At 42.0% G+C, this 23,495-nt stretch overlaps 1 pseudogene; it reads right to left on the bottom strand.

The window, feature by feature from the left end:
• Positions 1-458: 458 nt before the first annotated feature.
• LOC118660678 lies at positions 459-1,137 on the bottom strand (annotated as a pseudogene).
• Positions 1,138-23,495: the final 22,358 nt, after the last annotated feature.

Raw genomic sequence — 23,495 nt, 5'->3', positions numbered from 1 at the left:
ACAGACACATCAATCAATGGAACAGAATAGAAAGCCCAGAAATAAACCCACGCCTATATGACAAAGCAAGGAGGAACATACAATGAGGTAAAGACAGTCTATTCAATAAATGGTGCTGGGAAAATGGGACAGATACATGCAAAAAAATAAAACTTGATCACCTTCTTACATCATATACAAGAATAAACTCAAAATAAAGACTCAAAGTAAGACTCAAAACCATAAAACTTGTAGAAGAAAACATAGGCAGTAAAATCTGACATTTTTCTTTCTTTTCTATTATAAATTATTTCAACTAGAAGATACAATCTCTCAGGGGTTTCATAGTTTAAAAAGGTACAATAACATCATGTAACTACATAAAAAAAAACAATGCTGTAAATGGGACTTCCTGGCTTAGACATTTCTGCACAGTCTTTATGGAATCTGCACACACAAGAAATCTTCCTTTGTTCCAATTAATTGTTCTTGTATGTAAGTTGCTTTCTATTCCAGTATATCCAGAGTGGTGAAATAATGAGGCCAGCTACATAGCCAAAGGTCGCTCCAAGCGTGCAGGAGATGGGCCACACCTGCCATGGCCTTTCCCAATTGAGTGGAATAGGAAAGGCTCCAAGCCATGTTCCTAGAAAACTAGAAATTGTGATGATCTGGAGACTATTCTCTCAAACAGATGTAACTCCGTTTCTACTGAAAACTCTTAGCCATGCTTTGACATTTGGTCCTAACAAACACAAACAAGGTACAGTAGTAAAAGTAGACAAGATCACTGCAAGTAAAAGTTTCCAACACCAGCTCTATTAATGGTGCTCCAGATAGAACAAAAACTACATGAAAGACGAAACAAGACATAAGAAAGTAGAAACAGCATTTCAAAAATCTGGTTACCTTGTATGATAATGAACTTATTTTAGTGGATGCATTTGGTTTCACTGCTAAATGCAATACTAGATTGACGGCAGTTACAAAAACAGAACAGATGCACAACCACATCAAGTGAGTTTCCAATATTGAGAAGTTCTCCAAGAAGAATGATGGAATGAAGATGCTTAGGATAATTGAGAATATGCATAAAAGATTGGTATACAGTAGTCTCTTGATATCACTATTTTTCATGGTGTTTCCTTGAGTGGCTAACTCTCCCGCCCGCCGAAGGGCAGGAGTTAAGATTTTTTTTTTTAGCAGTTTCTTTTATTTATTTTTTATTGCTTAAAGTATTGCAAAGAGTATTACATATGTTTCCTTTCTCTCCCTTGACATTCCCCCAGCCTCCCCTACCCCCCAGTGTCTTGTGTCCACTGGTTATGCTTATATGCATTCATACAAGTCCTTCGGTTGATCTCTTACCCCCGCCCTCCCGCTTCCGCCCCCCAACCCTCCCCAGCCTTCCTGCTGTAGTTTGACAGTCTGTTCCATGCTGCTCTGCCTCTGTATCTATTTTTGTTCATCAGTTTATAATGGTCTTTATTATCCATAAATGAGTGAGATCATGTGGTATTTTTCTTTCACTGACTGGCTTATTTCACTTAGCATAATGCTTTCTAGTTCCCTCCATGCTGTTGCAAATGGTAAGAATTCCTTCTTTCTTACAGGAGCATAGTATTCCATTCTGTAGATGTACCACAGTTTTCTAATCCATTTATCAGCTGATGGGCACTTAGACTGTTTCCAGATCTTTGCTACGGTAAATTGTGCTGCTATGAACATAGGGATGCATATATCCTTTCTGATTGGTGTTTCTGGTTTCTTGGGATATATTCCTAGAAGTGGGATTACTGGGTCAAGTGGGAGTTCCATTTTTAACTTTTTGAGGAAACTCCATACTGTCTTCCATAGTGGCTGCACCATTCTGCATTCCCACCAGCAGTGCACGAGTGTTCCCTTTTCTCCGCATCCTCTCCAGCACTTGTCCTTTGTTGATTTGTTGATGATAGCCATTCTGACAGGTGTGAGATGGTACAGCATTGTCGTTTTGGTTTGCATCTCTCAGATTATTAGTGACTTTGAGCATGTTTTCATATGTCTCTTGGGTTTCTGAATGTCCTCTTTTGAAAAGTGTCTATTTAGGTTCTTTGCCCATTTTTTGATTGGATTGTTTATCTTCTTTTGTTAAGTTGTATGAGTTCCCTATAAATTTTGGAAATTAAACCCTTATCAGTGATAACATTGGCAAATATGTTCTCCCATGCAGTGGGCTTTCTTGTTTCGTTAATGGTTTCCTTTGCTGTGCAGAAGCTTTTTAATTTGATGTAGTCCCATTTGTTTATTTTCTCTTTAGTTTCCACTGCCCTAGGAGCAGTATCAGTGAAGAAATTGCTTCAGCGTATGTCTGAGATTTTGTTGCCTTTGGATTCCTCTAGTATTTTTATAGTTTCCAGTCTTACATTTAAGTCCTTTATCCATTTTGAGTTTATTTTTGTGTATCGTGTAAGTTGGTGGTCTAGTTTCATTTTTTTTGCATGGATCTGTCCAATTTTCCCAACACCATTTATTGAAGAGACTGTCTTGACTCCATTGTATGTTCTGCCTCCTTTGTCAAATATTAATTGAGCATATTGGTTCAGGTTGATTTCTGGGTTCTCTATTCTTTTCCATTGCTCTATATATGTCTGTTTTTGTGCCAGTACCAGGCAGTTTTGAGAACAGTGGCTTTGTAATACAGCTTGATATCTAGTATTGAGATCCCACCTACTTTGTTCTTCTTTCTCAGGATCACTGCAGCTATTTGGGGTCTTTTTTTATCCCAGATGAATTTTTGGAGAGTTCGTTCTAGATCTGTGAAATATGCCATTGGTATTTTAATGGGAAGTGTGTTGAATTTATAGATTGCTTTAGTTAGTATGGACATCTTGATGATGTATATTTTAGAAATCCATAAACATGACATGTTCCTCCATCTGTTTATGTCTTCCTCTATCGCCCTTTTCAGTGTCCTGTAATTTTCTGCGTATAGGTCTTTTACCTCCTTAGTTAAGTTTATTACTAGGTTTCTTAATTTTTGGTGTGATGGTAAATGGGATTGCTTTTTTAGTCTCTCTCTCTGTAAGTTCATGATTGGTGTATAGAAATACCATAGATTTCTTGGTGTTAATTTTGTATCCTGCTACATTGCCAAATTCATTTATCAAGTCTAATAGTTTTTTGATAAGCCTTTAGGGTTTTTTATGTACAATATCATGTCATCATGTCATCTGCAAATAAGGACAGTTTTACTTCTTTTTTTCCAATTTGGATGCCTTTTATTTTTTCTACTGGTCTAATTGCAATGGCTAGTGCTTCCAGTACTATGTTGAACAGGGGTGGAGAAGTGGGCATCCCTGTCTTGTTCCTGTTTTTAAGGAAAATGGTTTTAGTTTTTGCCCATTGAGTATAATGTTGGCAGTGGGTTTGTCATATATGGCTTTTATTATGTTGAGGTATGACCCTTTTGTTCCCACCTTGCTGAGAGTTTTTATCAGAAATAGGTGTTGGATTTTGTCAAATGTTTTTCTGCATCAATTTATATGACTAAGTGTTTTTTTTCTCTCAATTTGTTATGCATCACGTTTATTGATTTGTGGATATTGTACAATCCTTGCATCCCTGGGATAAATCCTACTTGGTCATGGTGTATGATCTTTCTGATGTACTGCTGGATCCTATTTGGTAAGATTTTGTTGAGGATTTTGGCATCTATGTTCATGAAGGATTTTGGCCTGTAATTCTCTTTCTTTGTGTTGTCTTTATCTGGTTTTGGTATTAGGGTGATGCTGGCTTCATAGAATGAGCTTGGAAGTGTTCCTTCATCTTGGATTTTTTGGAATAGTCTGAGGAGGATAGGTTTTAGTTCTTCCTTGAATGTTTGGTAAAACTTTCCTGTGAAGCTGTCTGGTCCTGGGCTTTTGTTTGCTGGAAGCTTTTTGATGACTGCTTCAATTTCTTCCATAGTTATTGGCCTATTGAGATTTCTAGATTCTTCCTGATTGAGTTTTGGAAGATTGTATTTTTCTAGGAATATGTCCATTTCCTCCAGGTTGTCTAGTTTGTTGGAGTAGAGTTTTCATAGTATTATTTAACAATCATTTGTATTTCTGTGGAGTCTGTTGTTATTTCACCTCTATCATTTCTGATTTTGTTTATTTGGGTCCTCTCTCTTTGCTTCTTGGTGAGCCTGGCTAGAAGTTCATCAATCTTGTTTATCCTTTCAAAGAACCAGCTCTTGGTTTCATTGATCTTCTGTATTGTTGTTTTTTTTGGGGGGGGGTCTCTATGTTATTTATTTCTGCTCTGATCTTTATTATCTTCTTCCTTCTGCTCACTCTTGGCTTTTCTTGTTGCTCTCTTTCTATTTCTTTGAGATGTAGGGTTAGATGATTTACTACCATTTTTTCTTGATTTTTTTTGAGGTAGGCATGTAGAGCTATAAACTTCCCTATCAGGACTGCTTTCATTGTGTCCCATAGGTTTTGGATTGTTGTGTTTTCATTGTCATTAGTTTTCAGGATGTTTTTAATTTATTCTTTTATCTCATTGGTAACCCAATCAATATTTAATAACATGCTATTCAGCTTCCAAGTGTTTGAGTGTTTTGGATTGTTTTTATTGTAGTTTATTTCTAATATTATGCCATTGTGATCAGAAAAGAATGCTGGGTATGATTTTCATCTCCTGAATTTGGGGTGACTTTGCTTGTGACCCAATATGTGGTCTATTTTTGAAAATGTCCCATGTGCACTTGAGAAGAATGTATATTCGGCGGCTTTGTGGTGAAATGTTCTGAAGATGTCAATTAAGTCCATCTGATCTAGTGAGTCATTTAGGATTGCTGTTTTCTGTGCTGATTTTTTGTCTAGAGAATTTATCCAGTGATGACAGTGGTGTATTAAAGTCCCCTACCATGATTGTATTGTTGTCGATCTCTCCCTTGATATCTTCCAAGAGCTTTTTTTATGTATTTGGGTGCTCCTGCATTGGGTGCATATATGTTTATCAGGGTTATATCCTCTTGTTGTATCGATCCTTTTAGTATTATGAAGTGGCCTTCCTTATCTCTTGTTATGGCCTTCACTTTGAGGTCTATTTTGTCCGATATAAGTATTGCTACCCAGCTTTTTTTTTTCATTTCCATTTGCCTGAAAGATATTTTTCCATCCTTCACTTTCAGTCTGTGTGGGTCCCTTCTTCTGAATTGGGTCTCTTGTTAGCAGCAAATGTATGGGTCATGTTTTTTTTATCCATTCAGCCACTTGATGTCTTTTGATTGGAGCATTTAGTCCATTTACGTTTAAAGTTATTATTGAAAGGCACTTGTTTGTAGCCATTTTTATTTTTCATCCTTTTTTTCTTTCTTAGCTTTTTATTTGTATTTTTACACCAGTCCCTTTAGCATTTCTTGCATTTCTGGGTTGGTAGTGATAATCTCCCTTAGCCTTTTCTGTCTGTGAAGCTTCTTATTTCCCTTTCAATTGTGAATAATAGCCTTGCTGGATAGAGTATTCTTGGATTCAGTCCCTTGCTTTGAATCACTTTGTAAATTTCTGTCCATTCTTTTCTGGCCTGATGTGTTCCTGTTGAGAAATCATTTGATAATCTAATGGGAGATCACCTGTATATAACTTTCCGTCTCTCTCTTGCAGCCTGTAAGATTCTCTCTTTGTCCTGAACATTTGCCATGGTAATTATGATGTGTCTTGTTGTGGGTCTTTTCGGGTTCATCTTGTTTGGGACTCTCTGTGGTTGTGTGACTTTTTTCTTCCCCACATCAGGGAAGTTTTCTGACATTATTTCTTCAAATAGGTTTTCTAACCCTTGTTCCTCTTCCTGTTGTTCTGACACCCCTGTTGTTCGTATGTTGCTTCATTTCATGTTGTCCCATAGCTCCCTTAGGCTCTCTTCCTGTCTTTTAATTTTTTCTCCAATTGCAGTTCAGTTTGTGTGTGTTTTGCTTCCCTGTCTTCTAATTCGCGAATTCGGTCCTCCGCTTCTTGTAGTCTACTGTTGTAACTTTCCAAGTTTTTTATTGCAGCTATATCACTCTTTATTTCTTCTTTTTTTTTTATTTTGAAGGAAGAGGAAAACTTTATTGAGACCCAGAAGAGAGATGTTGGCACCGTCAAATTCAACGTTGCTCATGGACGGCTCCGCCCGGGGAGCTCTTTATTTCTTCTTGATTATTACATAAGTTATTGATTTTTTTCATCCATTTCTTCTTGATATTTTCCTCCAACCGGTTTATGCATTCTAGGACCCTTAGTCTGAATTCTTTTTCTGACATATTGCATGCCTCTGTTTCACCTAACTGCTTTTCTGGTGCTTCTTCCTTTTCTTTCCTTTGGGAGTTTCTGTGTCTACCCATTTTTGGTCTCACCGACTGATCTAGTTGTCGAGTCATGCAGGGGCTGCTCCTTAGGTGGCAGTGGTTCCTCGGGCTGCAGTTTCTCAAGTGGTCGCAGTAGTGGCTGCTCCTCAGTTGGTATTGGCTCCTTTGGTGGGTGCTGTTCACAGCAGTGGTGTCTCCTCTGGCCGGTAGGTGAGGCTGCTCGCACAGCTGCTGTTGGGGGCCAGATGTAAGCTGGCAAGATCCTTGCACCTAAAGGGGCTAGCAAGGCTGGGACCCTTACCCACACAGTTTTTCCAGACTTGTTTGGATGGCGATTATCAATAGAATGAGAGCAACATTTGTAGAATAAGAACAGCCTTTCATGGCTTACCAAGAAGTCTGTAACTATTTACTGAGATATAGTGTACTGAGAACTTGTCCTTCTGTTCTTTCCCTCCCTTAGAGATTACGTGGAACAAAGAATACATTCCTCTTGACAGACCTCCTATTCAGTGTCTTGTGTATAAAAGGCGTTAGGTGCCTAATAAATTTGCTGTCATTCCTCGAATGAGCTGCCATCCTCCCGATCCCGCTCTCCTGTCTTTCTTTCTTTTCTCAATTCCCACCTCCCTGCCTCAGCCTGGCTCAACTTGTCAGGTTGGCCCTGACAAGCTGCTGTTCCTTGTACAGGGTTGGGCTGATCACAAGGCTGCTGCTCCTTGGACAGGAGCGGGCTGTTCATGTGGCTTCTGCTCCTCGGATGGGCATGGACTGCTCACGTGGCTGCTGCTCCTTGGATCAGGGCTGGCCGCATGCTGCTGCTGTTCCTCAGATGGGGCGGGCTGCTCGTGAGGCTGCCGCTCTTTGGACAGGAGCAGGTTGTTTACAGGGCTACTGCTCCTTGTACGAGTGCAGACTGCTCGCGCAGCTCCTGCTCCTCAGATGGGGGATGGGCTGCTTGCGTGGCTGCTGCTCCTTGGGAGGGGGTGAGCTGCATGTGTGGCTGTTGCTCCTCAGATGCGGGCGGGATGCTCACCCAGCTGCTGCTCGTCAGACAGGTGCAGACTGCGGGTGGCTGCTGCTCCTTGGACCAGTGTGGGCTGCGCAGGGCTGCCTCTACTTAGATGTGGTCAGTCTGTCTGTTCATGTGGCTGCTACTCCTCAGACAGGGGCAAGCTGCTCAGGCAGCTGCTGCTCCTTGAGCCAGAGTGAGCTGCATGTGCGGCTGCTGCACCTCATACAGGGGCTGTCTGCTTGCGTGGCTGCTGCTCCTCGGATGGGAGATGGGCTGCTTGCGTGGCTGCTTCTCTTCAGGCGGGCGCGAGCTTCACATGTGTCTGCTGCTCCTCAGATGGGGGCAGGCCACTCACCCAACTGCTGCTCGTCGGACAGGTGCAGGCTGTGTGTGTCTGCTGCTCCTCAGACCAGTGTGGACTGTGCTGGGCTGCTTCTCATTAGATGTGGGTGGTCTGATCATGTGGCTGTTGCTCCTCGGCCTGGGGGAGGCTGCACAGGTGGCTACTGCTCCGGTGGCTACTGCTCCTTGAATGGGAGCGGGCTGCTTGTGGCAATGCTGTTCCTCAAATGGGTATGGGCTGCTCACACCACTGCTGCTCCTCGTATGGGGACAGGCTGCTTGTGCAGCTGCTGCTCCTTGGATGGGGGCAGGTTTCTCACACACCTACTGCTCCTCAGACAGGAGGAGGGTATGGCTGCACAGCTGCTGCTCCTTAGATGGTGGCTGGCTGCATGGGGCTGCCACTCCTCAATTGTGGGCAGGCTGCTCATGTGACTGCTGCTCCTCAGACGGGGCAGGCTTATCATGTGGTTGCTGCTCCTCAGATGAGGGAGAGGGACGCTCACACAGCTGACAGCTGCTGTTCCTTGGGCAGGGGCGGGCCATGTGAGGCTTCTGCTCTTAGTCCTAGGGCAGGCAGCTCGTGGGGCTGTTGCTCCTTGGACAGGAGTGGGCTGCTCACGTGTCTGTTCTTTGTGTGGTTGCAGTGCCCTGGGCTAAGGTGTTGGGCCAGTCTGGGGAAACACGCTTCAGAACTCACAGGAGCCTGAGCCCAGGGTGGCTAGAGACTTGTTGACCGTGGGACCCCAGCTGAGGTAGCAGGTCCCTGGCAGGGGTATTTGTAGAGTCCCAGGTGTTATCTGAGGGCACCCTGGGTGAGGGTGAGGCCTGGCTCCCAGTTACAGCAGCTCTCCCCTTAAAAACACTAGGCTTCTGAGGATGAGCCGGCCTCCTGGAACTGCTTACACAGTAGCAGAGGCTGCCTAGTTAGGCGAACCTGTTTAGCCTGACCCTGAAGGCCCTGCGAGATCTATCTGTGCCTCACTCACATACACACATAAACGTCCCACATGACCGCACACACTCCTCTTTTGGTCCCTCACTGACTCACACTCTCTCCCTCACTGCCGCCTTCTTCCTGCCTCTGTAGTTGGGTCTGGGGTGTTATTGACCTGTTTGTGGATGGAGTTACCTCTCCAGATGTCTGGTTATGAGGCTCACTCTCTAGCAAGACAGGATAAAATTCACTTCGACAAGACACAACACAAAGGGACCAAAACATGAATGTACTCACAACAATAATAACCCTACTATAAGTGACCACCTGAGAAAAGAAAATTAGGGGCAAGAAAAGAGCATAAATGATATCAAAGAGAGTGAAAAAGATAGGAGAGAAAAGAAGAAGGAAGAAAAGGAGATTTTATATATATGGGGAAAACACCACAGAACCAATACATAAACAAACAAAAAATAATAATAATAAAAACTTTTTTTAATAAAATAAAAAAATACAAACACCACACCCCCAGAAAAGAGGGTGCAGGCAGAATCTGTAGATGCTGAGCTTATATATAGAAGATAAGGTTAAAAGTTGGATGAATATGGGGAGGATCTCAGATCAGTATAGAGGAAGTAGAAAGGGGATGGGTGGATAAGAGGAAAGAGAATGGGACTCTCATAGCCAGTTAGCCTGGAGGTCAAATCACCCCTGGTATTGCTGACAACAATCAAGGTTTAACTGCAACAAGACTGCGCACAAAGACCACTAGGGGGTGCACCAAGAAAGCATAAAAAACGCGGAGACAAAGAAACAGGACAAAACTGTCAATGGAGGATATTGAGTTCAGAACCACACTTTTAAGGTCTCTTAAGAACTGTTTAGAAGCCGCCGATAAATGTAGTGAGATCCTCAAGAAATCTAATGAGACCCTCGATGTTATGATAAAGAACCAACTATAAATTAAGCATACACGGACTGAAATAATGAATACTATACAGACTCCCAACAGCAGACCAGAGGAGCGCAAGAATCAAGGCAAAGATTTGAAATGTGAAGAAGCAAAAAACACCCAACCAGAAAAGCAAAATGAAAAAAGAATCCGAAAATACGAAGATAGTGTAAGGAGCCTCTGGGACAGCTTCAAGCGTACCAACATCAGAATTATAGAGGTGCCAGAAGATGAGAGAGAGAAAGATATTGAAAACCTATTTGAAGAAATAATGACAGAAAACTTCCCCCACCTGGTGAAAGAAATAGACTTACAGGTCCAGGAAGCGCAGAGAACCCCAAACAAAAGGAATCCAAAGAGGACCACACCAAGACACATCATAATTAAAATGCCAAGAGCAAAAGACAAAGAGAGAATCTTAAAAGCAGCAAGAGAAAGAAACTCAGTTACCTACAAGGGAATACCCATACGACTGTCAGCTGATTTCTCAACAGAAACTTTGCAGGCCAGAAGGGAGTGGCAAGAAATATTCAAAGTGATGAATACCAAGAACCTACAACCAAGATTACTTTATCCAGCAAAGCTATCATTCAGAATTGAAGGTCAGATAAAGAGCTTCACAGATAAGGAAAAGCTAAAGGAGTTCATCACCACCAAACCAGTATTATATGAAATGCTGAAAGGTATCCTTTAAGAAGAGGAAGAAGAAGAAAAAGGTGAAGATACAAATTATGAACAACAAATACACATCTATCAACAAGTGAATCTAAGAATCAAGTGAATAAATAATCTGATGAACAGAAAAAAAAAGAGGAAAGAGAATGAGAAAAAATAATAATAATAAATTTTAAAAAAATTTGATTTCCAAAATGGTATAAAAATAGCAAATAAAAAATAAAATAAAATAGTGTGATAGAAAAATAATGTGAAAAGAAATAGAAAATACAGCAACACACAAAAACAGAAAAACAAAGCAAAAAAAGAGATAACAAAGTAATAAAAAAATTAAATAAAATAAAAATGAAAAAGTGAAGTGTTTCTTTGGCTGGCTTGAGATCTCAGTCTTCTGTACTGTAGTGTTTCTCAGGATCCGATTGCTGGGACTGCTGACATTTTTCTTAGAAATATTTTTTTGACATATTTCCTCGTGCAAGGGAAACAAAAGAAAAAAATAAACAAATCAAGCTGAAAAGTTTTTGCACAGCAAATGAAATCATCAACAAAACAAAAAGACAACCTATTGAATGGGAGAAAATATTCACCAATGACACATCCGATAAAGGGTTAATATTCAATAGGTATAAAAAACCCATATAACTCAACACATAAACATACAAAAAAACAAAACAAAACAAAACAATCCAATTAAAAGTGGGCAGAGGACGTGAATAGACACCTCTCCAAAAAGGACGCACAGATGGGCAATAGACATATGAAAGATGGTCAATGTTACTAATCATCAAAGAAATGAAAATTAAAACCACAATGAGATATCATCTCACACCTGTCAGAGTGGCTACCATCAATAAATCAACAAGTGCTGGTGAGGATGTGTAGAAAAGGGAGCCCTTGTACACTGTCGGTGGTAATGAATGGTGCAGCCACTGTGGAAAACAATATGAAATTTCATTAAAAAATTAAAAATGAAACTGCCTTATGACCCAATAATTCCATTTTGGAGCATATATATCTGAAGAAACCCAAAATACTACTTTGAAAGAATACAGGGTGGGCAAAAGTAGGTTTTCAGTTATTCATTTGGAAATAGACATGCAGGTTATGATTATTATGATAGCACTAGAGGCCCAGTGCATGAAATTCATGCATGGGGGAAGGAGGGCAGGGAGGGTATGTCCCTCAGCCCAGCCTGCACCCTCTCCAATCTGGGACCTCTCGAGGGATGTCCAACTGCCCATTTAGGGATGTTCGACTGCTCAGTGTGGGATCGGGCCTAAATGGGGAGTCAGATATCCCTCTCACAATTCATGACTGCTGGCTCCCAACTGCTCACCTGCCTGCCTGCCTGATTGTCCCTAACCACTCCCCTGCCAGCCTGATCGACACCTAACTGCTCCCCTGCCGACCCTATCGCCCCCAACTGCCCTCTCCTGCTGGCCTGGTTTCCCCCAACTGCTCTCCCCCTGCTGGCCTGGTTGCTCCCTACTGCCCTCCCCTGCTGGCCTGGTCCCCCCCAACTGCCCTCCACTGCTGGCCTGCTCCCCTGCAACTGCCCTCACCCTGCTGGCCTTGTCCCCCCCAACTTCCTTCCCCCTGCTGGCCTTGTCCCCCCCCAACTGTCCTCCCCCTGCTGGCCTGGTCCCCTCCAACTGCCCTCCCCTGCCGGTCATCTTGTGGTGGCCATCTTGTGTCCACATGGGGGCAGCCATCTTTGACCACATGGGGGCGGCCATCTTGTGTGTTGGAGTGACAGTCAATTTGCACATTACTCTTTTATTAGATAGGATAGTGCCATTGTAATATTCTTTTGAGTTAATAAATTATTTTAATAATCCTAACCTGCATATCTTTTTCCATATGAACAACTTTCTTTTACCCAACCCTATACACATACTCCTGTGTTCATTGCAGCATTATTTACAATAGCCAAGATATGGAAGCAATCCAAGAGCCATCAATAGACGACTAGATAAAGAACAGGTGATACAATGAAATATTACTGGGTCATAAAAAAAAAAGAAATTTTACCATTTGTGATAGCATGGATGGACCTAGAGAGTGTTATGCTAAGTGAAATAAGTCAAACAGGGAAAAACAAATACCATATGATTTCACTTATATGTGGAATATAAAATACAAAACAAATGAACAAGCAAAAGAGAAACAAACTCATAGATACAGAGAACAGACTGATGGTTGTGGGGAGGAATGTTTGGGGGGGTTAGCTGAAATAGATGAAGGGATTAAGAAGTACAAATTGGTTGTTATAGAATAGTCATGGGGATGTAAAGTACAACATAGGGAATATGTAGTCAATAATCTACACTAATAAAAGAGAAAGATGCAAATTGACCGTACCTGTGTGACACCCACCAGACAATCAGGAGTGAGTAAGAAAATTAACCCAAAAAGATGGTGGGTTAATTTGCATATGCAGGCGCTGAGCAGCCGGGGGTGGGGCTGAACACTTGCGTCATTGTCATGGCAATGAGGCAGGCATTCTGCACCGCCCCAGCTGCTCTGGGCCTCTGGGCAGTGTGGGAAGGTGGAGGAATGAAGGCAGAAAGGTGACTCCAGGCCTCTGGGCAGCATGGGAAGGCGGAAAGGCAGCTCCAGCCGGATCAAAGGCGGTGCCGGAAGCCAGGGGAAGGAAGACCCATTCTTGCATGAATCTTCGTGCATCGGGCCTCTAGTATTGTAATTACTATGTACATTGTCAGGTGAATAGTAAACTTATCAGGGGATCACTTTGTAAGCTATATGAATGTCTAATCACCATGCTGAAACAAAAAAAAATATTGAATGTCAACTGTAATAAAAATATTTTTTAAGGCAAAAATACCATTGAGGGTGGAAAGTCAAGAAAGAAAGTGGAGTGAATTCAGAGACCCTGCTAAGAGGAACAGGATGTTTGGACTGTCAGTGAACCCCCATCAGGATAGTGAGTAAGTAGCAGCTGAACTGCCATCTGCCAAGGGCTTCCCCTGCCCTGGGTAAGAGTTGCACATGATGACACTCCTCAGTTCTTGTCCACTGATAAGCAGACTGCTTACCGACTTCCTGCCTCCCTGGGACTCCTAACCAACACTTCCTATTCCCCTACCTGCTTTATTTTCCTCCATGGCACTATCACCTTCATATATTTAGCATATTTTACTTACTTACCTTGTTTATTATCTTTTTCTCCCACTAGACACATGCTGTTCAATATGGTGGTCACAAGCCACATGTGGCTGCTTGGTCACTTTAAATGTACCTAGTCTGAATTGAGATATGCTGTAAGTATAAAATATGCACCAGATTTTGAAAACTTACTATAGAAAAGGAATGCAAAATATCTTATTAATTTGATAGGGAGGAAAAAATCTGTAAAAATTAAGTGATTCTGAAGGTGCTGATCAGGGACTGGGGAGAGGTTGGGGAAGGGATTGGGGGGGGAGCATGTGTCCTTGCTGCTTGCTGAAGTCCACTGGAGAAGCACCTGGAACTACTCCCTGACTGCCTGATCTGGAAACCCAACCAGGGAAAGCACCTGCTATGTGCCAAACCCTGGGGGAGACCGACACACCTTAAATAGACAGCTACACTGGGATGAAAGTGGGACACCGGCCCAGCTGGCATTGCTCAGTGGTTGAGCGTCGACCTATGAACTAGGAGGTCATGGTTCAATTCCCAATTGGGGCACATACCCAGGTTGTGGCCTTGATGCCCTGTGTGGGGTGTGCAGGAGGCAGCCTATCAGTGATTCTCTCTCATCATTGATATTTCTATCTCTCTCTCCCTCTTCCTTCCTCTCTAAAATCAACAAAAAAAATTTTTTTAAGTGGGACACTGGACTCCTAAGCCAGACCTCTGTTTCTTCTTGACTTGCTGAGGAACAGCACTCCTGGGCAAACTTCTCTTGGGGAAAGTGGGGTTTCTTTTAAATTTATCCAAAACACAACCTTCCTTATGGTTGGTTGCCTTAAGAATCATTCCATTAGGTGGCCCTGGAAAGAGAGACCACCTCTTCCAGCCTGGAGTGGGGGATGGACATGGAAGCCTTCCTGGAGGAGGTAGCTGACACAGGGTTTTGAAGGCTGCTCAGGAGTTTAGCATTTTGGACCAGGAGTAGGGATAAATCAGAGTTTGATTTCTAGTCAGAGGGAATTGCCGGAAGCCGGCCATCCTTGCTGCTTAACACAGTCGCTGCAGGAAAGAAACATCTATCTGCACAGCATATATTTCAAGGGACCTGGCGTATATAGCAAACTGTTCTTAATATGTTTGCTATGTATTTTAACCAAGGTCACCTCTCTGAGAAAGGTTGTTTCCCCAGATAGGGATTTTTCCCTGAAGTTATGGAGGGGATAAAACCCCTTAACTAAGTGCCAGGCGGGTAGTTAATCACTTTAACTACAAACAATCACGCTTAAGCTACATAATCTTTACTCCCTGGAATGGAGATAAGAAACGCCCTAACCGTTGCAATAGAAATTGACAGGATTAAAATCACCTGGTATAAATACAGATGTAACAAGACAATAAAAAACAGAACCTGGCGACACAGAACCTGGCTGGAGAACCTAGACAGAACTTGGCTGGAGATCCTAACCAGAACTTGGCTGGACATCCTGGATAGAGATCCTGGCTAGGCTGCTGATCAACTGAATGCTGTGTCCATGTCATTCCTTCTTTGCCAACTCTGTCCACACCTTTGGGGACCCCTGGACCTGCTGGGGTTGGACCCCAGCAGGGAATAGCATGTGGGAAGGCTGAAGACAGGTTGCTGCATGGTGTGTAAGGGAACAGTGTGTCCTGCTGTGTGTGAGTACATGAATATGTGTGTGTGTGTGTGTGTGTGTGTGTGTGTGTGTTGGGAGCGGGTTGGGGAACTAAAGTGGTGTAACAAGTCAAGCAGGTGGCTTTAAGTGCTGGCCTTTGGAGCTTGGGCATTTGTTCTGAGAGGGCCCATTTACAGGTGAGGTTTTGAGGCTCAGAGGAGCCAAAGCCTTCCCAAGTTCACATATAGAGGACTAGGCCTAAAAGGACAGGTGGAGACCTCTGCCTGCCTCTAATAATAGTGTTAATGACTTTAATTCATCTTACTCCATTAACAAGTCTTTATTAAGCAGAAGTGGGCACCACGAGTGGTGTGAGCTGCCATGTAGGCACTCCAGAGCCCTGCTTCCAGAGAAGATGGCCATTTGAGCCTCCTTGGAAAACCACCTGCCCCTGTCATACCCCTGGCTACAGTGTTTGCGGATCTATTTTTGTTCATCAGTTTATGTTTTTCACTATATTCCACAAATGAGTGAGATCATGTGATATTTATCTTTCTCTAACTGACTTATTTCACTTAGCATAATGTTTTCCAGTTCCATCCATGCTGTTGCAATGGTAAGAACTCCTTTTTTACCACAGTGTAGTATTCCATTGTATAGATGTACCACAGTTTTAATCCACTCATCTACTGATGGGCACTTTGGCTGTTTCCAAATCTTAGCTATGGTGAATTGTGCTGCTATGAACATAAGGGTGCATATATCCTTTTTGATTGGTGTTTCTAGTTTATTGGAATATATTCCTAGAATTGAGATCACTGGGTCACATGGTAGTTCCATTTTTAGTATTTTGAGGAAACTCCATACTGTTCTCCACAGTGGCTGCACCAGTCTGCATTCCCTCCAGGAGTGCATGAGGGCTCCATTTTCTCCACATCTCTCAGATGATTAGTAACTTTGAGCATGTTTTCACATGTCTCTTGGCCTTCTGTACGTTCTCTGTCTAAAAGTATCTATTTAGCCTGGAACAGACTGTCAAACTACAGCAGGAAGGCAGGGGAGGGTGGGAGGGCAGGAGGGGGGTGGGTAAGAGATCAACCAAAGGACTTGTATGCATGTATATAAGCATAACCAATGGACATAAGACACTGGGGGGTAGGGGAGGCCAGGGGATTGTCAAGGGCGGAGGGAAAAAAAGGAGACATATGTAATACTCTTTGTAATACTTTAAGCAATAAAAAAATATATACTTAAAAAAAATAAATAAAAGTATCTATTTAGGTCTGTTGCCCATTTTTATTGGATTGTTTATCTTCCTTTTGTTAAGTTGTATGAGTTCCCAGTAAATGTTGGAGATTAAACCCTTATCGGACATAACATTGGCAAATATGTTCTCCCATGCAGTAGGCTTTCTTGTTGTTTTGTTGATGGTTTCTTTTGCTGTGAAAAAACTTTTTATTTTGATGTAGTCCCACTTGTTTATTTTTTCTTTAGTTTCCATTGCCCTAGGAGCTGCATCAGTGAAGATATTCCTTCGGCATATGTCTGAGATTTTGCTGCCTGTGGATTCCTCTAAGATTTTTATGGTATCCCATCTTATGTTTAAGTCCTTTATCATTTTGAGTTTATTTTTGTGTATGGTGTAAGTTGGTGGCCTAGTTGGATTTTTTTGCATGTATCTGTCCAATTTTCCCAATACTATTTTAGAAGAGACTCTCTTGACTCTATTGTATGCTCTTGCCTCCTTTGTCAAATATTAATTTGGTTCGATTTCTGGGTTCTCTATCCTATTCCATTGGTCTATATGTCTGTTCTTGTGCCAGTACCAGGCAGTTTTGAGAACAGTAGCTTTGTATTATAGCTTGATATATGGTATTGAGATCCCTCCTACTTTGTTCTTCTTTCTCAGGAAGAAGAACACCTCCAGCTATTCCAGGTGTTTTTTTTAATCCAGATGAATTTTTGGAGAGTTCATTCTAGGTCTGTGAAATATGTCATTGGTATTTTAATGGGGAGTGCATTGAATCTATAGATTGCTTTGAGTAGTATGGATATTTTAATGATGTTGATTCTACCTATCCATGAATATGGTATGTTCTTCCACCTGTTTATGTCTTCCTCTATCTCTTTTTCTGTGTCCTGTACTTTTCTGAGTACAGGTCTTTTACCTCCTTAGCTAAGTTTATTCTTAGGTATCTTAAAATTGTTTTTGGTACAATGGTAAATGAGATTGTTTTTTTTTAAATCTCCCTTTCTGTAAGTTCACTATTGGTGTATAAAAATGATTTCTGGGTGTTAAATTTGTATCCTGCTGCATTGCCAAATTCATTTATTAAGTCTAATAATTTTTTGATGGAGTCCTTAGGGTTTTCTATGTATGGTATCAAGTCACCTGACATTTTTACTTCTTCTTTTACCATTTGGATGCCTTTTATTTCTTCTTGTCTAATCTCTATGGCTAGCACTCCCAGGACTATGTCGAACAGGAGTGGTGAAAGTGGGCATACCTGTCTTGTTCCTGTTCTTAAGGGAAATGGTTTTACTTTTTACCCATTGAATATGATGTTGCCTGTCATATAAGGTTTGTAACCCCCAAAGGAAAGAAAAGGTTTGTTATATAAGGTGTTTATTATGTTGAGATATGACCCCTATATTCCCACTTTGCTGAGGGTTTTTATCAAGAAAAGGTGTTGGATTCTATCAAATGCTTTTTCTGCATCAATTGATATGACTATGTGATTTTTATCTTTCAATTTGTTTATGTGATGTATCACATTTATTGATTTGTGGATCCCTGGGATAAATCCTACTTGCATCCCTGGGATAAATCTTACTTGGTCATGATGTATGATCTTTCTGATGTAATGCTGGATCCAATTTGCTAGAATTTTATTGAGGATTTTGGCATCTATGTTCATGAGGGATATTGCCTGTAATTCTCTTTCTTTGTGTTGTCTTTATCTGATTTTGGTATTAGGGTGATGCTGGCTTCATAGAATGAGCTTGGAAGTGATCCTTCCTCTTGGATTTTTTGTAGTAGTCTGAGGAGGATAGGTTTTAGTTCTTCCTTGAATGTTTGGTAAAACTCCCCTGTGAAGAGATCTGGCCCCGGGCTTTTGTTTGCTGGAAGCTTTTTGATGACTGCTTCAATTTCTTCCATAGTTATTGGCCTATTGAGATTTTTAGATTCTTCCTGATTAAGTTTTGGAAAGTTGTATTTTTCCAGGAATACGTCCATTTCCTCTAGGTTGTCTAATTTGTTGGAATAGAGTTGTTCATAGTAATTTTTTAATAACCCTTTGTATTTCTGTGGTGTCTGTTGTTATTTCACCTCTTTCATTTCTGATTTTGTTTATTTGGGTCCTCTCTCTTTGCTTCTTGGTGAGCCTGGCCAGAGGTTCATCTATCTTGTTTATCCTTTCAAATAACCAGCTCATGGTTTCATTGATCTTTTGTATTTTTTGTTGTTGTTGTTGTTGGTTTGTGGGGTTTTTGTTTGTTTGTTTGTTTGTTTTTTCTCTATGTCATTTATTTCTGCTCTGATCTTCATTATCTCCTCCCTTTTGCTCATCTGGGCTTTTCTTGCTCTCTTTCTAATTCTTTAAGTTGTAGAGTTAGATAATTTATGACCATTTTTTCTTGTTGTTTTGTTGTTGTTGTCATTGTTGTTTTGAGGTAGGCCTATAGAGCTATAAACTTCCCTCTCAGGACTGCTTTCACTCTGTCCCATAGATTTTGGATTGTTGTGTTTTTATTGTCATTTGTTTCCAGGATGTTTTTAATTTCTTCTTTGATCTCTTTGGTAACCCAACTATTGTTTAATAGCATGCTATTCAGCATCCAAGTGTTTGGAGTTTTTTGGTTGTTTTTATTGAGTTTATTTCTAATATTATGCCATTGTGGTCTGAGAAGATGCTTGATATGATTTCAATCTTCTTGAATTTGGAGAGACTTTACCTGTGACCCAATATGTGATATCTATCTTTGAAAATGTCCCATGTGTACTTGAGAAGAATGTATATTCCTTGGCTTTGAGTGAAATGTTCTGAAGATGTCAATTAATGCCATCTGATCTAGTGAGTCTTATTGAATTGCTGTTTCTTTGCTGAATTTTTGTCTAGAAGAATTATCCAATGATATCAGTGGGATATTAAAGTCCCCTACTATGGTTGTATTGTTGTTGATCTCTCCCTTGATATCGCCCAGAAATTGTTGTTGTTGTTTTTTTGTTTGTTTATTTGTTTGTTTTAATGTATTTGGGTGCTCCTGCATTGGGTGTATATATGCTTACTAGGGTTATATCCTCTTGTTGCATCTATCCCTTTAGTATTATGAAGTGGCCTTCCTTATCTCTTGTTATGGCCTTCACTTTGAGGTCTATTTTGTCAGATATAAGTATTGCTACTCCAGATTTTTTTCTCATTTCCATTCACCTAAAGATATTTTTCCATCCCTTCACTTTCAGTCTGTGTGAGTCCCTTGTTCTGAGGTGGGTCTCTTGTAGACAGCATATATATGGGTCATGTTTTCTTATCCATTTAGATACTCAATGTCTTTTGATTGAAGCATTTAGTCTGTTTACGTTTAAAGTTATTATTGATAGGTACTTATTTGTAGTCCTTTTTATTTTTTTGTGCCTGTGTTTCTTCTTTCCTTTTTATTTCTTCTTTTTACACCAGTCCCTTTAGCATTTCTTGCATTGCTGGCTTGGTGGTGATAAACTCCCTTAGCCTTTTTTTGTCTGTGAAACTTCTTATTTCCCCTTCAATTTTGAATGATAGCCTGGCTGGATAGAGTATTCTTGGATTCAGTCCTTTGCTTTGCATCACTTTGTAAATTTCTGTCCATTCTTTTCTGGCCTGATGTGATTCTGTAGAGAAATCATTTGAAAATCTAATGGGAGATCCCTTGTATGTAACTTTCCGTCTCTCTCTTGTAGCCTGTAAGATTCTCTCTTTGTTCTGAACATTTGCCATGGTAATTATGATGTGTCTTGGTGTGGGTCTCTTTGGGCTCACCTTGTTTGGGACTCTCTGGGCTTGTGTGACTTTTTTCTTCCCCACCTCAGGGAAGTTTTCTGATATTATTTCTTCAAATAGGTTTTCTAACCCTTGTTCCTCTTTCTGTTGTTCTGGCACCCCTATTATTCATATGTTCTTTCGTTTTATGTTGTCCCATAGCTCCCTTAGGCTCTCCTCCTGTCTTTTAATTTTTTTCTCCAATTGCAGTTCAGTTTGTGTGTGTTTTGCTTCCCTGTATCTAATTCACTAATTCGGTCCTCAGCTTCTCCTAGTCTACTGTTGAAACTTTTCATAGTACTTTGTACTATAGCTTTATCACTCTTTATTTCCTCTTGATTCTTACAGAAGTTGTTGATTTTTGTTCATCCATCCAGTTTATGAACTATATGACCCTTATTCTGAATTCTTTTTCTGACATTTTGCATGCCTCCATTTCACTTAGCTCCTTTTCTGGCAATTCCTCCTTTTCTTTCCTTTGGGGCTTACTTTGTCTCCCCATTTTTGCTCTCATCGAAGGATCTAGGTATCCAGTGTTGCGGGGGTTGCTCATTGGGCAGCGGCGGCTACTTGGGTGCTGGCTGCTCCTCAGGCTATTGTGGTAGCAGCTTCTCCTCAATTGACAGTGGCTCCTCGGGTGGGTGCTGCTCACACAGCAGCTTGCATCAGTGGTGGCTCCTCCAGCTGGCTGGGGCAGGCAGCTCGCACAGCTGCTGCTCCTCAAATGGGGGTGGGCAGCTTGTATGGATGCTGCTCCTTGGATGGGGGTGGGCTGTGCATTGCTGCTGCTCCTAGGACAGGGGCAGGCCACATGCGGCTGCTGCTCCTCAGATGGGGGCGGGGTATGCATGGCTCCTGCTTGTCAGACAGTGGTGGAATGCTCGCATGGATACTTCTCATGCAGTTGTAGTGCCCTAGGCTAAAGCTTTGGATGGCTTCGGGAGGGGAGCATGCTTTGGAACTCACTGGAGCCCAGGGTTGGGGTGGCTGGAGTCTCAGTGTCCGTGGGACTGCAGCCAAAGCAACAGGTCCCTGGCAGGGGTGGCTGTAGAGTCCCAGGTGATGTCTGAGGGTAACCTGGGTGGAGGTTAGGCTGAGCTACCAGTCACAGCAGCTCTCCCCTTCAAGGTGGCACAACCTCTGTGGTAGAACCAGCCACCCTGGGCCTGTGCAACAGTACAGAGGCTGCCCCACTAGGCAAGTCCAGTCTGCCAGCCCCTGAAGGTCCTGCGGGCTCTAACTATACTTCATTCACATACACACACACACACACACACACACACATACACCACATGTATATACACTCCTCTTTCACTCCCTCCCTCATTCCTGCTCTCTCCCTCACTGCCATCTTCCTGCCTCTGTAGTTGAATCTGGAGTGTTATTGACCCATTCGTGGGTGGAGTCTCTTCTCTAGATGTCTGGTTATGTGGCTCACTCTCTATCACATTTATATACAGAAAGTAAGGTCAAGGAATTGGATGAATATGGGAGGACCTCAGTTCAGTATAGAGGAGGTAGAAAAAGAATGAGTGGATAAGAAGAAAAAAAAGAAAGAAAAAGAAAAATATTTTTAAAATTTTTTTAAAATAGGATAAAATAATAAAAAATAAAGATAGAATGATAAAAAAAATTATAAAAGAAATAAAAAAATAAAAAAATGAAAAGCAAAAGAAAATAAAGAAAAAAGAGATAAAAAATAATAAAAAAATAAAAGTGAAGTGTCATTTGTTTCCACCAAGTTTCAATGCCCCGTAGGGACTGGTTTAAGATCCCACTCTTCTGTACTGTCTGCCACTTCTCAGTTTCCTATTAGGTAGTCAGCACTGTGTTGAAGTTCCAAGCTGTCCACCAGTCCTTTGTTTGTGTCTATCTCCACCACCTTGACTGCCAGCAGGTGGGACCAATCTGCCCACTTAGCCTGCCTGCCCACTTTCAATCTTAATCTCTCAAACAGCTGTTTCTGACAAGGCTATAGTTGGGGAGGTTGCCATATCACTTTCTAGGACTGAACAGCCTCTCTTCAGCCCAGTCCCTGAGGGCTCTCAGGGATTATTCAAAAAAATTTTTTGTATCCTTTGTAAGCCTCAGGGTGTAGTCTGGGTGTGGTTGTATTGGTTGTCTGGAGACTGCAAGGAAAGGCTATCTCTTCAGGAGAAAATGGCTGCTTAGGTCCGGAGTGTCAGGAATGTCCAATGCCAGACTCCTGGCCACATCTCCCTGACCTGCTCTTCTCCACAGCCTCTTCCCAGACTCCACAAATCTGCACTTCCACCTGCACCTCAGCCACAGGTGAGTGTTTATATTTGAAAAGTCCTATGAACTGGGTTTAGCATAAAATTAAAGACCAAAAAGAGGGAAAAGAGCTGAGCCACTGCAAGTTTCTCTCCCCACTGGCACCACATGGCTTGGGCAGTTGTTCAGGCTGCCCCCTTCAGGCTCAGCCTCTTGTGGCTGTGGGCTTAGATCTAGAATCCCCTGATGCCATCAACCCTATGGACTTCCTTTCCACAGTCAGATGTTATTCCTGTCCCCAAGGGATGCAGCAGCTGTGCAGCTTCCTTCTGACCTTCTGGGCAAGGTCTTGCAACTCTCCAGCCCAGATACCCAATTTTACTGTTCTCCAGGTGTCCTCTGACCTTCCCAACTGCAAATTGTGTCACCAGCTGTGTCTACTTCGCCAATTCCAGGTGGATGTTATTTGATTTAGTTGCTGCTTCTATCTGCTCCAGAGTAAGGCTTGGGACACATCTGCCTATTCAGCCGCCATTTTGTCTCCCGTTGAGCCATTAGTTTTTATGTGTGTAGTCAGGAAACCTGAGAGTATAAAACTTACAAGAGGCACTGGCAGAGTGTGGAAACTGTCAGCAGAGCAGCCGCCTATGAAATTAACATGATATCAAAAGCGTCAATGTTTATTTACTGGAAATATATGGACAGGATGCAAAGCAGTTCTACAGCTGCTGCCTTGTTGGGGAGAGGGGGTGACAGTGATGGTGAGGGCCACCCTGCCTGTCCCTTCTCATCAGCAATGAGGTACTGGTAGTAGAATCAGCCAACCCCCTGGTTAAGAATCCCATTTTCTCTTCTTGACTGGCTGAAGAATAGCCCTCATGGACAACTTGCATCTTCAGTTGAGTTTATCCAAAAGTAATCTCCCTCTTGTTCCTGAGTTCCAATGATGGGGTGAACAGGGGTGGGTCCCTGATTGGGCCAGGTTGAGATCACATGATTAAAACATGGCAAATCAGTAATGCCCGCCAGCTGGAGGAGCCACCACTGTTGTGTTTCAGGGCACAGAGATTAGGTTAAGTGCAGAGAACTGAGATTCAAGGTTGTGATGGCCCCAGGTAGGGGCTGCCATCTTGGGGAGGTCAAACTCAGCTAAGGGCATGTTTATAGGTGAGAGAGAACCTTGGTTGGCAGACATGAGGAGAATGAAACAGATATGCAGAGGAGCAAAGATGAGAGACATCCTAGCTCCTGGTAGAG

The sequence above is a fragment of the Myotis myotis genome, unplaced genomic scaffold (genome assembly GCF_014108235.1).
Source record: "Myotis myotis isolate mMyoMyo1 unplaced genomic scaffold, mMyoMyo1.p scaffold_m19_p_1, whole genome shotgun sequence".
Taxonomy (NCBI): Eukaryota; Metazoa; Chordata; class Mammalia; order Chiroptera; family Vespertilionidae; genus Myotis; species Myotis myotis.
The sequence above is the reverse complement of the archived record's forward strand: the minus strand, read 5'-3'. Positions and strand labels throughout refer to the sequence as shown.